The sequence below is a fragment of the Rhamphochromis sp. 'chilingali' genome (genome assembly GCF_963969265.1).
Source record: "Rhamphochromis sp. 'chilingali' genome assembly, chromosome: 12".
Taxonomy (NCBI): Eukaryota; Metazoa; Chordata; class Actinopteri; order Cichliformes; family Cichlidae; genus Rhamphochromis; species Rhamphochromis sp. 'chilingali'.
Window position 1 is genome coordinate 9,735,767 of NC_137939.1, and position 15,133 is coordinate 9,750,899.

A 15,133-nucleotide genomic window follows, 5' to 3' on the forward strand; every position below is an offset into this window, starting at 1 on the left:
TTTGATCCCCAAACTCAAACACAGGGGACTAAAGGAGAGTAGATTTGATTAAGTGGAGCAAATAGTAGGAGGTGTTGTAAGTGTGTCTGTGATGGAATAACCAAAATTCTTCAAGAAGGCAGATCTTGTCAATCGTAGCCATCTTGAAAACACTATGGGTGTTTATCTTCTTTTTTAAGAATTCGGTTATGTGTAAAACTGCATGTATAGAACAATGTTAGGTAGTCAGCAGAACTGAAAAACTCAGTGTTGGTAAAATCTGTGAACACAAACAGGACAAGTGTTTGGTCTATTGTATTTCTTGTACTGTTATTGACTTTCTAAATCTTAAAAGCTGACAAATGCCATCAATAGCCAAAATTAAAACTAAAATCAAAACAAAACTAATCTGAAAACTGAAATAAATTAAACTGAATTTTAAACCAAAATAAAAAAAACAAATGAAAATAACAGTACTTATCAATCAAATCTGATTAGAAATGGCCCAAAACATTTGCTGACTTTTTCCAGTGCAGGGACGTTGTACTTTTAATCCACAGTTGCATTATAATGTTAATGTTAAATAATCAGTATCTTATTCATTCCATGTAATAGCCTAACTAAGATCAAAAAAATCTGTTTTCATAAATTACCTGGCCAAGAGGACAGCAGATTATTAGCAAAAGAAATCGCACAAATGCAACTCTCACACAGCACAAATAAATAAACACAGCATCCACATCATATGCAGTAATATGTCATAAAGTAAAAATTCAAGAGCAATCTCACTGAAAAAGGGAACAATATAAACTTTTTGTAAATCATCCCACAGTAATGTGTTACGACAAGTTCAGGTCCCCGTGTAGATTACTCCAGAAACAATGGGACAGCATAATTTAAAAGACATTTTGCACAATTTCTGTTCTGACACTGGGGACCAACATCTGTATAACAGCGTGAAAACAAAGGTCCAAACTCATTGTGGTTTTTACGCATGCGTGTACTGTGACAAGAACAAGCCAACACAAACAAAATTTTTTTTATAAACAACCGGTGGAAAAAGGTTCAGACATACAGACATGGCCACTTAACAGCAGCATAGGAAGAACAGTGAAGCATTTAAATTTCACAACACGTTCTCATCCCATCGTGTAAAATACCGACGATTGTGACAAATCGTTGCTATGTTACGCATTGTTAATGATAATGCTCCTTTAGGTTCTGGTCTGGTGCATTCATAGCAGGACACTGTAATTCAGTAATGACAAAAAATATGGCAAGTGTTTTTCTCATTTTGAGTGAAAACTAGATGCTTATTTTTCATACCATAAAAAGGTGGTTTATAGTTGTTATATACCAGCACAGAGTTGACAGCGAGTATAAATATTGGTCTAATTTTTTACATAGAAGTTGTATTCCTTTTGGATAGAACTGTGTAGAATCTCAATAATGCAAAAGATCCACAGAAGAATAAATATTTTATTTATTCATTTATTTTTTTGGCTGACTTATAGTTGGATGGTGGTTCTTATCTCAGTAGTCTTGTTGTAAACTCGACCAAAGGTATCAAGGTACAAAACCTACTGCCAGCACAACAGTCAGCTTGTGATGATGGAAGATTGAAGAGAATGCTAGTGGAGCTAAGGACCTGTAATTTCACAAGGTTTTACATACGCTTGTATATGCAGGTCATGCAGCCCTAAACCTCCCTTTAGAACATTATTGATTGATCTGTACAATCAAACAGTCAGTTAGGATTTTGTCTCCACTACTTTTGCATTAATGAAACATATTTCAGTAAAAACTGAAAAAAAAAAAGACTAACCCAGTTTTTTTTTCTTTTCCAAACAGGCCTATTCCCTTTGGCACTTCAATCATTAAGCATTTACAGGCAGCTCTGTCCTTTTTATGTTTTGTCCCCTTTCTCGTTTCCAAGGATATTTCTTGTATTTCAATCCAGTTTTTGTTGCATGCATACAGTTTGAAATTATTTCTGTATATTTTATTTCCGTACCTAAGTGTAAATATGGGAAAGTAGACTACAACTTTTTCTCTGTGAGCAAAGTGTCATGCTAGCATGACTAATTTTCTCATATTGGCGTTCACACTTTTTTTCCCTCCTTGGTGAGATGTTCTTTGCAGGTCCTCATAACCAGCCTATGTTGCGTAGATGAGTTAAATGTTCCAGACTTTTATAACTTCAGCAATATGACGACATTCTCACGTCTGCAAGAGGTGTTAATACATGCAGAAGTCAGCTTGATTGCAGCTTTTAATTAAAACGTGTCCGCATGTGTGTGTGTGTGACAGAGAGAGAGAGAGAGAGAAAGACAGACAGACAAAGAGAAAGGGTGTGTGTGTGTGATCTGTGTGTGACCTTTAAAGTGTGACTCCAGCTGGATTGTCATCAAGCTGTCTCTGAAGTGATGCTGACACCTCACACACCAACTCGGTTTTACCGTTGTGTCTGTGTGTGTGTGTGTGTGAGAGAGTGAATGTGTGTGACTCCATGCTAGCGTGCTTAAATGATACTGAGGCAGGAATGGAATAGCAAAAATGAAAAGGAATGGGGAAGCAGATGAATGTACAGTACAGCATGAGACAAAATCCTTATACTGGCTGCTTGTCTAACATATCGTCTTCACTTAATCTCCCCATAAGTATTTCTATTTTTAGCTCAATAAACTATCCCAGTGTTGCTTCTTTCTACAGTCCACTTTCCCATATATTATACAGCCTGTGCCCTAGTTGATGTGCTTTTTTATGTGGACTAGTGTAGCTACTTTACTTTTATATAACAGTTTAATGAGCACAAGATTAATTTAAATTGCAGTCTTGGACCTCTTCAAACACACTCTGACCCCCTGTTTAAAAAGAAAAAGGGAGAGAGAAAAAATTAACACTACTCTTCAGAGATGCTTGAATTTGTCTACATTCCCCAAAGCCAAAGGCTTACACCTCCAGTGACCTGTAGCACCCGCTCACCTATATCTTCAATAAAACCTATTGCGCTTGTTGAAAGGGCCTGAGATCCTGTCAGAATGTATGTAACATTTTAGCTTGTGATCAAAAGAGCAGATAGAACAGAAGATGATGAAGAGGAGGAGAAGAGCAGGGGAGGACCAATGCCGCGCCGCAAGCAGAACAAAACGCCTTAGGCTGATTTAATGAACGGAGAAAGACTGTGGCAACAAAGCTCGGGGAAGTTTTCATTTGTCCTAAAAGAAGAAAATTCACTCAAAGTAGGACTGCCCCTGTGGACGCGGTAGTATTTAAAAGAAGAAAAAAAGAAGCATTTTTTGTTTGAACATTTCTGAACAAAAGCAGCGTTCTTGCACATTGTTCTCCAAGGAAACCCAGTTTGACTGCAGGCCACTTACCCATGTAACTGATGCAGCGCAAAAGAACAGGGTTTAATGCAGTTGGCGAGCATAAAATATTCATGGGATCCAGGTCTTCGTAGTGATTGACGATCCAATCATTAGAGGAGATAGACTGCAACTGATTATAGACACTGTAAGTCAGACAAGACAAGAAATGCCCAGCTGTTGAATCAGGAAACAGATAAACTTTAAACATCATCAAGAAATTATTATTTAATTGATTTTCAACTGATTCTTTTCTCTCTGTCATGAATTATTTTAAAATCCCTCTGAGTGTCTTTGAACACTGTTTCAGATGACATGCAATACCATACAATACAATAAAGCTCTCCTGAAAAACAAAAATTCTGCAAAAACACTGATTTCACTCTTTCACCTGCATTTAAAAGGTCTCTAAACATGCAAGGAAAATCATTATAAATATATATGTATTTTTTACAAAACAATGTATTGCATTTAAATTTTTTAAGTATTAGTTTTATAGAATTTGAATAGCCAGTATGGAAATGTAAAATAAACTGAGTCCAGATAGAGAAATTAAAGTGTTACATTCTGTGGTCATTTATTGATTACATGCTGCCAAGCCTCCAGTGAGGACTGTAAATGGGACTATGTAAATTCCAGAAAATCCATTTTAGTGAGCACAGATGTCACTTAAGGATAGTTGACCAGTGTGAGTCAGATATGTGTCAAAACCGCTGACTGTGACACTGTAAGATAAACTATTCAGAAATTGGAACACGAGAATCAAATGTCATTTATCGATGATATTCCACTAAGCCTGCTTTATGCACTGTCGCTGCAGAGCTGTTGTTGCAGGAAGAGTTGCTACTGCTGATTATCATTTCAATAGGGATTATCATTTCACTCACCTCATGCTGGCTGTTTCCTGACTGTAATGCTGAAGAAACATTTTTTATTTTTATTAAAACGGCGATTATGTAAAATTACGTTTTTTTGTTTTGTTTTGTTTTTTAGCAACCTTATAATTTTTTAATTCTAGAAATCACCTTACATTTTAGGAAGTATAGAAGTAACCTGATGGTTCAGATCCATTTTGATACAGCTGCCTAAATATCATTTAGCCCTTGTGTCTCATTATTGCTCATCACCTTAAGCCTCAGTTACACAGGCCTACAGACTGGCTGGTGACCCCCTGGTGGCTAGGCAAAAATTTATATTCTCTGACTGGCTGGTGAGTGGTTGCTGGATGTGACTGGTAGCAAAGAGAACAAACACATCCTTACTACAGATATGGTTGTCTGTATTGTGTGTATAGAAGATGCCAACTTGTCTGCAAACGCTCACTGACTATCTCCTGAGCTGTACTGAAACCAGACAAAGTCCGACACAAACCAGGAATGTGTATATATATGTATGTATAAATGTCAAAGTGCAACTTGTCTTACCCATTAAAGCAACATTTTCCAAAAGGCACAACTTTTACTTTAACCTCCAAAGACCTGCTGTCCACATATGGGGACATCACATTTTGGGCTGTCAACAATACTAAGTTTTACTGTTTCAAATGAGCCATATTGCTCAAAGGGACACAATCGGCACTGAATGAACAATGGGCTGGGAGGTCCATTGTTCCTTCAGTGTGCCGATTTCAGTCATTATGCAAATGTACTGTTTTATAGGATATAAGAAACCTGCAGTCAGCTGACACTGAAGAAGTCACTTGGATGAGTGACAAAACGTTTCTCCCACTGAAAACGCTACGTCCAGATGAACAGAATCAACCTTTGGAGATTTACTTGCCTGGATGATTGAGAATGCATCAAGACATATGAGGGTTTTCGTTGCAGCACCACATACCTCTACCTGAGTCTTTGTTTTTTTTTTTTTTTTTTTATCTAGCAAGAGCCAGCAACCGTCTGCAACAACTCGCAACCTGATTGCGGAATACACATTTTTCCCTAGTGATGGATGGTTACCATGGAGTCACTGACTGGTCTCTAAGGCTGTGTGACTGGGGCTTAGGAATTAATGAGAGTAATGGGCAGCAGTCTCAGCAATTACTCAAATGTTTAGGGAATATTCGTTTTTACCGAGCAGTTGCCATGTGACCCACCAGTCTTTTTAGGCCTGTGTGACTGGGATCTAAGTGGTGTTAAAAGGGCCTTATATGAGCTGTAAATCACAGACAAATAACACACAGACATTTCATAACCAAAACAAATTTCCTTTTTGTGTTTGTTACCAAATCAACTAAAAATGCCAAAACTCACAATGTATTAATTCTTCTGTGTTGCATGAGCAGCCAAATCCTCGTTTTTAATTTTGTAAAATGAAGCTCTGTGGTGCGACACTACTTAAGCACATATATTGAACACACAGTTACACAGATGATCCTTTGGTACTGTTAATACTGAGGTTAAAATTGTCCCTAACAAATTTCAAAGAAAATTCTGAATTGTGACTCATTAAAAAACAAAAAAACAGTTGTCTACAATATAAATAATTAGGCTTGGATCTGAGTACTACAGAGAGATTAGGGTTAAAAAAATAACATGAAATGGACTTTTTCTTCCTGGTGTGTGTTGTCAGTGAGAAACAACCTTATCCTTTAAAGTTATGATATGATATCACATATTTTTGTGCTGTTGGTGCTCATAGTTGGACTCAGCATTAAGGGGTTCCTTCCAAGTCGGACCAACTGTGAGACAACATAATGTGATCATGATGGTGTAGAACTCCATGTGCTGTGGTTGAAAGTGTTACGCTACGCTTAGGGACAAATGGAATGAAATGGGGAGGGGAACGGAAAGGGAGCAGTATGAGTGTGTGTTTGACTCAATATTTTTGGTTGGTGAATTATGGAAGTGTTTCAGCGGTCGGGCAACAGTGATTTATCGGTGGAAGCTCTGTGCCAGTTAAAATTTGTTAAGGAGTAGGGGAGTGGGAGGATGAGAGCAGCATGCTAATGATGCTGCTACTGTTTCTTGCCACAAATGACTCACCCTCAATATGGGGGAGCTAACATCCACTGCGTGGGTAGGAGCACATACTCACTCACTCGCTCGCTCACTCACTCGCTCACTCACTCACTCACTCACTCACTCACTCACTCACTCACTCACTGTCTTGATATGGGTGAAAATGAACACAGGTCATGGATGCATTTGATTTAAAGGTGTGTGAAGCTTGATCTGCCTATATTACATGACTCTTTCAAAAAACAAAACAAAGGTTTCTATTGTAGGTGTGTGCCCTGATTGCACAGATCAAACAGGTTAAAACATGAAAAAAAAAGGTAAATTACCAGCTCGCATCTTCTCCCTGGCTATGTGAGAAGTGTATGATCATAAAAGCTCAGAAGTGTTTCCCTTTGTTTGCCGGTTTTCAAAGGTAAGAGAAATATGCTGGAGTTGTATAACTGACTTGGTAATTGGCTTATACAAAACTCTTGTGGGACATAATTTCAACTGCTTTTTTTCTCTCACACTCTCTTGCCATTTCTCTTTCACACACTCACACACGCCCCTTGAGATGACAGTTGCCATCTGTAGAGTTATTATTACCTGTTACAACAGCCTACACATTGATTTCACAAAGTACTGACATGAAAACTTACTGATTAATAGCTGACAGCTTTTAATGGTGCCTTGCAGAAAAAAAAACCTCAGAAGCATCAGGGGAAAAAATCTGCAAAAGCTATAAAGGTGGTTTTGCTTTTAATTATTTTGTCCTGAAACCAGTAAAGAACCATTTTTCTGTATTCATGAGGAATATATACATAGATGGAGGAAAATATTAAATAACAAACAATCGCAATATTCTTGGCCAATCTGAAACCTGCTAATTACAGTATTTGTCACGTAATATATTTTTCTTAAACTTTTCTTTAATGGAAATTTAAAGTTGTAGTAATAATGAAACATAGACCATTAATTACCTTTTATATTTTATCTAAATTGGTACCAAGTTACATTTCAATAAAAAGTGCTCCTAGTTTCTGGACAGAGCTGTTATATACAAATAAAAATCAGTTAATTGCATTATACTTTACTTGATTGAAAATATTCCAAGTCTCCTTTTTGCCAGAACCCAACACGCATTTCTTATATTTGTGGTCGTCTGTCCTCAGTTAAAAAACAAAACAACACACATCTTTTCTGAAGCATGTAATCGTAGAGTAACCATTACAGAAACATTAATGCCTACAGTTAATAAGTTTTGTTCTTTTGTTGTGTTTTGCTGTTTTTGCTACCTTAAGGCACTGTAAACCTACACAGTTTTTAATGTTTCTTCATTTTCTGTGTTAAGCTGATTGAGTTTCGTGTAATGAAATCTGTTTTATAAATACAATTGTCATTATTATAAAACTATTAAAAAAATTATAATACTATAGTCTGAAAGGCAAATGATGGTCATTCCTGCACTTTTGACAGGTTTTTAAATTCTTCCATTTTATCAAAGTTCTGGGAGTTATCCTTTTGTACAGGCATGATGCAAACGTTTCATTGCAGTACTGAGATGGGTCAAGTATGAATGCGTTAGGAGTTAGATGTAAAGTATAATTTTTCAATGTGCAGAGTACATTTATTGAAAAGCTATTTGTTAACCCAAACTACAATATTGTCCCTTTGCCTAAACCTTAAAAACAAGATAAAGTAACTAAAACAAAGCCCCAAATGGAATAAGAACCAAACTGGCTTCTGGCAAACATAAGGGGTGTTCACATAGGAAGTGAGTACGCATGCAACAATTGCTGATGGCTGGCCGGTGGTGGACTTTCCAGGCTCTGGTTGCCTATATAGCCCTCTAATGTGTTCACCATTCGGTCATGTCAATGAATGGTATCCTTCGGTCAGACTAGTAGTCACTTTGATTGGTCGCAACATTTTGAAAAGTTTAATTTCGCATCGCCAGCTGTTACTTCACTTGTAGTTCTCTGAAGTCACCAAATGTTATTGACTTTCTGAACGCCACATGTTTGAGTGGCTTCTTGTATGTATACACCTCTATTCCACCAGAAATCATTCCAACACCCAAATAATTTCTCTGAATTTGTTGTGCGAAGTGGATTAGTTCACCGCCTCCTAGCAGTAACCTTGTGCATATCATTGTGATGCTGATAGCATCTGAGCTAAAAGTCAGTATTTCACATTTTGGGATGAGAATGCGTTGGCTGGTCCCCCCAAATAATCATTCAGTTTAGGTTTTGCCTATTTGCTACACTTTCAGTTGAGTAAACTGAGTAATTAATCCTCCCCATACTTTAAGTTCCCATTTGTTTGTTTTTTTCACTAACACACAAACAAGCAGCTGCATTTCCTTCAGATAGTCAGTGTAAGATAAAGTGGATGATTGGGAATGAGGAGGACTATTATTAATTGTATTGTCAAGATAAGTAAGAAAAGATGTAATTAGTGTTTGAGTGATAGTCATTAAAAATATTTTCCCAGTTATATATTTCAGCTGGCCTCTGCTTTGGCACCTCAGTCACATGAAAATGAAGGCATTTGCCTCTAAGTGAGACGATGATTATATTTAATGGTTTTATTATTAAAGTTCAGCCCAGGAAAGTGCCAGGAAAAAGACTTTCTGAAACCACATTCTTGTTCACTCATTACTAGTTGCACAATTAACATTAACTTCATATTAATAGAAAATAGAGGTGTTGGAGACGTTGGTTTTGGCAATGCTGCTGATGATAACAAGCTGAGTGAATGGCATTGTGGCATTATTTTTTTAAGCTAAAAGTACACTGCACACTAGGCTGCTCATATGTACTGTTGTTTGGATTTTTGAGCATTTGCATAAATATCAATGTACGAGTGAGAAACCTGATCAAAATATGTAAATACAGCATAGAAGAAGTAACTTTCAGCTGCACTCTTATTCACAAGAGGTCACTACAGCAGGTAGCTCCAATAGGGAATGTTATTGCCCCCAGCCTTAAAGTGTTAGTAAACTATACCAGAGTTGCTTGTCAAATGGATGAACAGTGTCTGAAACTTCCTCCACTCATTACTGGCATCATAATTTGTGTAACTTTCTACACTGAACATTCACACCCACATCCTACAGTTACTGGCCAGGTGTGTGGAGCTGAGAAAGTGCCATCTGCTTCTCTCCAGGTTTCATTTTCGCTCTTTACATAGCTCTTTCTGACACTTTCACTGTCATAACTAATGATGGCTTCCAAAGACTGTCACAGAATGTGTGCTGTTAGCTTCAAATGATTATTACTGTGCACCTCTGTAATGACAGCCGGTTTTGAGTGATATAACACGGTTGGATAATAAGTAATGTGAACTTGAATACTTTTACCTTTAGGTTTGTTTGGTAGTAGATTTTCCGACTCATGTCAGGAATGTCTATTAGGCTTCATCTTAATATAGTTTGCATAACTGACTTGTATTGATGTGGTTTTCAGTCAGTTTAAAGTTTAATGCACTATGTTGCTGAAAGTAATCACTTTGCTTTGCTATATGCTTTCACACGTATTTCACACAAACTTGAGTGACATCCCATTGTTAATCCATGAAGTTTGACATGATGTTGGGCTATGATGGCTTCAGTTATTCTAGGAAGGCTTTCCACAAGGTTAAGGGTGGTTAATGGGATTTTTTGACCATTCTTTCAGAAGCACATTTGTGAGGTCAGACACTGATGTTGAACGCAAAAGTCGCAGTCTCTGCGCTAATTCATCATAAAGGTGTTACATCAGGTTGAGGTCAGGACTCTGTGCAGGCCAGTCAACTTCTTCCACACCACACTCGCTCTCTGTCTTTATGGACCTTGCTTTCTGCACTTTTGTACAGACATACAAGACATAAAGGATAAAATTATCCATTATGTCTTGGTATGCTGAAACATTCAGCATTTCTTACACTGGAACTTAAGGGCCGAGCCCGACTTTTAAAAAACAACCTCACGTCATAATCCCCACTCCACCAAACTTTGCAATTGGCACAATACAGGGTGGGCCATTTATATGGATACACCGTAATAAAATGGGAATGGTTGGTGATATTGAAGTCCGGTTTGTGGCACATTAGTGTATGTGAGGGGGCAAACTCCTCAAGATGGGTGGTGACCATGGTGGCCATTTAGAAGTCGGCCATCTTGGATACAACTTTTGTTTTTTCAATAGGAAGAGGGCCATGTGACATATCAAACTTATTGGTAATGTCACAAGAAAAACACTGGTCTGCTTGGTTTCAGCACCATTACAGTCACATGAAAATGAAGGCATTTGCCTCTAAGTGAGACGATGATTATATTTAATGGTTTTATTATTAAAGTTCAGCCCAGGAAAGTGCCAGGAAAAAGACCATTTCACACCATTGTTTTTCTTGTGGCATCACCAATAATTCTGATGTGTCACATGGCCCTCTTCCTATTGAAAAAACAAAAGTTGTATCCAAGATGGCCGACTTCTAAATGGCCACCATGGTCACCACCCATCTTGAGGAGTTTGCCTCCTCACATATACTAATGTCCCACAAACAGGACTTTAATATTACCAACCATTCCCATGTTATTACGGTGTATCCATATAAATGGCCCACCCTGTACATTCAGACAAGTACCCTTTCCTTGGCAACTGCCAAACCCAGACTCATCCATCAGCAAGGCGGAGAAGCGTGACTCGTCACTCCAGAAAACACATCTCAACTACTCTAGAATCCAGTGACGGCGTGCTTTTACACTACTGGTGGCACAAAAGGCTTGGATGCAGCTTGGATTGCACTTACATGCAGCTGCTTGGCCATGAAAACCCATTCCACAAAACTTTCTGTGTGCTGTTCTTGAGCTAATGTGGAGCCACATGAAATTTGAAGATCTGTAGTGACTGACTCTGCAGAAAGTTGGCAAAATCTGCGCATTATGCACCTCGGCATTCAGTGACTCAGTTTTGTGATTTTACATAGCCATTTCATGGCTGAGTTGCTGTTATTCCCAATCACTTCCACTTTGTTATAACACCACTAACAGTTGACTGTTGACCGGACTTCATGCACATGTGGCATCCTATTGCGGTACCACCCTGGAATTCCACAAATGTTTTTGGAAGCAATCAGCATGCCTAGGTGCTTGATTTGATACACCTGTGATTGTGGAAATGAGTGGAACACCTGAATTCAGTAATTTAGATGGGTGAGTGATAACTTTTGACCATAAAAGTCAAAAGCTTGCGTTTTTTATAGAAGCCATTGGAAAAAGAAGCTATGCAGGACCCCAGCCCTCAAATACTATAACCTCTGTCTTTGTTCAAAGGGTTTTTTTTGTCTTTTGACTTGGATGTTACCCAGTATTGCTATACTGGCAGCAGTCAAGAGGGTTCAGGACAACTGTCACGACCTTTAACAAAGTTTCTATCCCATTATTACTGGGATCAGACCCATTTTCTATATTGGGTTTCATATGTCTTAGTGTTAGCCACCGAGGAGAGCTTGCTCCTGCCTTTTAAGCACAAAGAAATAACCTTCAGAAACTAATTTAGGCTTCTCTGAAAATCTACGCTCATTTCCCTTAAAATTGAACAATAAAGCAGCTGCTTCCTGCTTTCCATTTCTTTTTTGACTGCTATTATTTCTAAATTTGTTCTAAAGGACTTTCTTTTTCAGCACCTCCATTTTATTCAAATTACAATGTCTCCAACTAAATCAGTTTTGCTTACTAATATTTCATCCTCACCCCTGTGTCTCCTTTGCCTCACCCTGGAGTTGGGCCGTTAAATTGAATCTAAGAAAATCTTTGTTGTTAATATGTGACAATGTTAATGCTGTTTCCAGGTGTTAATACTCATAATCTTCCACTTCTTCACTTCAGAGGCTTTTTTTTCCATTTTATTTTGGATTCAGATACAGATGAGAGAGGGAAATAATGATAAAAAAAAACACTCTGGAAAATAAGAAAGGCAAAAATGTGTCAAGTACACACTCATGCGGACTACAAACCCTTGTCAGCCATTATTGTTCACTACAGTGCATAGAAATATATGGTCTTTGTTTTCTGACTTGGTTTTCTTTCCAAGATAAGATGTGTTTTCCACCAGAGTTATCTTTGACTTTCTGCTGAGGGCTTTATCCCCAACCCAGATTTCAAGGCAATATGATTATTTTTCCTCAAGACTGCAGACACATTAGAAATGCGAGTTTTGCAGTTTAAAAAATATTTCTGTTGAGCCCTAAAGGCTTTATTGGTATCAAGTCACTTTTGGCTTACTCTTGATGGACTTCTGACTAACAGCCATGAGACCAACCATCACAGATAATAGTGGTGCACTGGCACTAGTGCATTTTCAACCCTTTGTGTTTTTCCAATGCAAAATGGATGGATAAGCAGAATGCTTAGTTTCCACTTACAACTCCCACATTAGGGCGACTTGTCTAATTAGAAGACAACAAAAATACAACTACAACCATTCCCTTACAACACACTGCTTTTGTTTGTGCTGTTAACAAAGCTCTAAAACAAACTGCATCCAAAAGCATGCAAATTAGTCTTGTTCTGCCTCCCCCCTTTCTCTTTATGCAACAAACACAAAACAGCATTTAGGCATGTTATCAGAAATGAATTCCACTTTTTTTAAACACAGATGTCGAGTGTACATTATGACAGCTGAAGGGACCGTGCTGATTGGTTACAGTGCACTTGTCTGGTTCAGCAATGTAAAAGCAAGCTCTGGGGAGGGGGAATATCAAATATGACACTAAAGTAGGAGACAACAAGCTTATATATGTGTGTGAAAAAGAGAAAGAAACACCCACATAGCACCGGTGTGCTCATCACTCAGAAAAGTCCCTCTTCTGTGACTCTGGAAATGGAGTATAATTTAACTTGGGGGCCATTTCATTGTTCCCTTTAAGCTTCTTAGCTTTAAAATATTCATATTTCAGACGAGGGAGGAAGAAATCTGTGACGGCAGCAGACGGAGGCAAGAGGGAGAAGAAAGAGGATAGCGAGCAAGATAGGTAGGGAGAGAGAGAGAGAGAGAGAGAGAGCGAGAGAGAAACTGATGGTGTGAGGAAAAAGAACAATGAAATGAAAGAGAAACTTGGAGGAGGGGTGTGAGGAGATGGATAGGGAGAACAGAAAGCAGCACTTTAACTGATGTTCTCTTATAAACAACTTTCTCTCTGTCTGTCTTTTATTTTCTCTCTGAAACACTTCATGGTAGACCTGTCCAACAAAAGACAAAGCCATTTCGCTGTCATCTTCCCCGCCACTGGTTTCCGTGAAGAAAAGAGGCGAGAGCAGACAGACTGTGTAGGAAAAGACAATCATAATTATAATCTGGATGTCACAGAAAGCAATTATTTACAGATATCCTGTCACACTTGTGCTGACAACTGCCAGGAAAGCCAAATGCATGATTTTGTTAGATAGGGTAATGTAAAGACAATTCGGTGTTTATAGTAGAAAATTGTAATGGTAAGCTGTACTGAGACAGAAGGATACTTCTGTTCCCAAGACGATATAACCACACAGTAACTTTAGCTATACTATATACAATAAATACAGTAGAAGTCAAAATGAATGGTTGAAATTTTGACTATGACTGTGCAGTTTACCCATATGGGAGAAAGACCCTTGCGCAATACCAATGCCAAGTGGCTGGTGGATTTCAGCCTACAGCAGCTTCCCAGAACAAGAATCAGTCAACATCACGATGCACACATCCAACCATTGGTCTCAGACACGAAGAGCTGGATAAAATCAAAATCTGGCCCAATCCACTCAAACTTTCTGAATAAGGTAACAAAATACTTCTATTGATCAATCTGTAACATACTTCTTTGCAACCCAGATGCTCCTTGCAAGCAACATAGCGTCTGTGCTGAGTAGACACACAAATCTACAAACAAGCATGGGTCAAAACAGCATTTTAAACAACATCAAAAGGTCAAAGAACAAGATACAGATTGGCTGGACTGACTACAACAAAGCTTCTTGTCCCAGATCCATAGATGCAAGAGTCTACCATAGATAGGATCCACGTTTCAGGTTTTCAAGAGAAGTCGGAGCCGCTCACCTAATATTAGGGTTTAGGATGCACATGCATGTGGCTGAAATACCATACAGGAACATATGTGCCAAAAATGGCTTAAAAGTCCCCAAGACTCAAAAGTGTTTGAAAATGGCTGAGCTAACTTCTTGTGGGACTTCAGGTTCGAAAGTAATAAGCAGGTGCAGTGCTGGCTTAGCAACCATACACAGCTTGACAATAAGAATAAGAGAGAAATTATGATAGATGTAGCAGTTCCAGGTGACAGCAACATAAGAGTGAGACCAGGCAATACTAGGAGGTGAAGGATGAACTGGAACAGATGTGAATGGTGAATTCTAAACCAACAGGTTTAAACCCAGAGCTCTCTTGTCGTGAGGTGATAGTTCTAGCCATTGCTGCACTGTGCTTTCCAAAAAACAAACAAAGAGAAACACTTCAGGACAAGGTAACTAGTGTTTATTTAATCAGGACTTCTTTGTTAGAAATGAGGCAAATGTAGTTTACTGTGTTTTTTTTTTTCTTTCACTTGCACCACTGTATACAGCAATTTAGTCTTCCATAATTTTGTTTGGTAATTATTAATTGTTTTGCTTGTCACTGTGCATGCATGGTGCACGAGATTGACTTCCATGTGATGTTGACTCCTCTGTGTGAGTACATCTTAGTCTTGGCACTCAAAAACAGCAAACAGTAATTGATTAGAGCCTTAGCCTAAGTGATCCAGCTGGAGGACAGTTATGCAAGAGCTGAGTCGGTTGAAAACAGACTATACGTGCAGTGTTGCCTTAGTGAGGCACCA

General features: G+C 38.3%; 1 protein-coding gene across 3 annotated transcripts in view; it reads left to right on the forward strand.

The window, feature by feature from the left end:
* nphp4 (nephronophthisis 4) overlaps positions 1-15,133 on the forward strand; it is a 184,706-nt gene that overhangs the window by 50,780 nt on the left and 118,793 nt on the right. The gene's annotated exons all lie outside the window — the stretch shown is intronic.